This window comes from Mixophyes fleayi, chromosome 9 (genome assembly GCF_038048845.1).
Source record: "Mixophyes fleayi isolate aMixFle1 chromosome 9, aMixFle1.hap1, whole genome shotgun sequence".
Lineage (NCBI taxonomy): Eukaryota > Metazoa > Chordata > Amphibia > Anura > Limnodynastidae > Mixophyes > Mixophyes fleayi.
The window spans coordinates 133,945,569-133,947,345 of NC_134410.1; the positions used below are offsets into that span (position 1 = coordinate 133,945,569).

Consider the following 1,777-nt stretch of genomic DNA (forward strand, 5'->3'; position numbering starts at 1 on the left):
GCTAAGACGAGTCACTAACTTTGAAGCTAAACCATAGTCTTGCGTAGTGTAACGCTGACACCTAGTGGACACTCAAGTACTCTACAGTGTCTATACTTTGCAGTTAACTTGCAGAAATCTCTCACAATCTGTAATAACACCTGCTATATTCTTATACGCTACAACATCACCATCTAGTGTCGGTTATTTTGATCTACATAATCAGTGCACAGTTGTATCTGTGCTATTTCCAGCAAGTACTTCTACATAATATCTGTCTAGGTGAATTCTGCTGCTTTATTTTCACAAGACTGTTATTGGCCTTACTTTGCATAGAGCCTTCAATATTCCCCAAGCATTACCGGATACAGCTGTGGGATCCCATAACCCACTGCTCCTCTCTTGGATTTAGCCCCTATGATGTTGTGATGGGTTGACCCAGGGCTAGAGTTAGGGTGGTTAGGGTTAGAGATGTAGGTCAGTAAAAAGTTAATACCTACAGCCACACCACCCTGAACAAGCCCAATCTCATCTGATCTTGAAAGTCAAGCAGGGTCAGGCCTGGTTAGTACTTGGATGGGAGACCACCTTCTAATACCAGGTGCTGTAGGCTTTTATCTCTTGTTCATGCTTCCTACAATGCTGGTGGTGACATGTATAAGAGATGTAGTTCAGTATTAAACCAATACCTTGAGCCCCACCACCCCGAACAAGTCTGACTTTGGAAGGCATGTACGGTTGTGCCTGGTTAGTACTTGAATGGGAGACCACCTGGGAATAGGGGGTTAGGGTTTTTAAGATTTTTTTTATATATGTATAAGTCTATGTCCGGGGAGGAGCTTAATCAGGAAGAGGAGGGTCTTAATCAGGAAGGGGATATCATAATCAGGAAGGGGAGGGTTTAAACAGGAAGTGGAGGGGCCACATGTATAGAGATAGGACCAACACTGCTCCATTGAAAGTACATGTAGGCGTTTGGTAGAGGAGCACCACCATGAGTTTGGCTATAGCACACACAGTAAACCAATGTGTTATCATGCAAGTGGTATAGGGTTTGAATCCCATCTGGGTTGGAATTGTGGACATGTTAGGGTTATTAGGGGGTTTAGGGTTGGGAAAAATGTATTTAATTATGCAGGCAGACAAATGTAACACATATTTAACCTTTTTATTTATGTGTATTGAGCGTACAATAAAGGGATACATAGCTGTAAGTATGGAGGCAGACATAAGCAATACACAGCTACGTGGGACTGGTACAGGCATCAGAAATTAACATACACACGCCCCCAAAGGAGTCGCAGCTCAAGGAACTATCAGCACTTGGTCGTGGATCGATTGGAAAATTATACACACTACATGATCGTTAGGTGGATTGGTCGTAAAATATTAAACAGTACGAGCAACCAAATGAGCCAACAATTGATACTTTGGAACGTCTTTCCGCCACCGTGTCACTATACACACTAACCCGACTTCCAACCGAATGACGTATGTCAGATGATTTGCCAATTATTGGACAAAAACGCTCCAGTGTGTGTGTAGCCTTACACTGTGCTGGGGGAATTTGGCATTAAACAGTGTGCATAACCGTTATGATAGGTGCTGGATGAGTTTCGCATTTATGTGTCTTTAATCCATTGCAACGGTTAATCTTATTTTGCACGACAAAAATGTACATAACATATTTATTTTTTATAAGATGTTCTGGCCCCCAACATTTAGGCCCTTATACTGCCCTGGAATTAAATAATCGCTCTGAAAGTGAGGATAAGGGACACAAGTTAAATAGGGGAAA

General features: G+C 42.2%; 1 pseudogene; it reads left to right on the top strand.

The window, feature by feature from the left end:
• The first annotated feature begins 473 nt into the window (after positions 1 to 473).
• Positions 474 to 592, top strand: LOC142102493 (5S ribosomal RNA; annotated as a pseudogene).
• Positions 593 to 1,777: the final 1,185 nt, after the last annotated feature.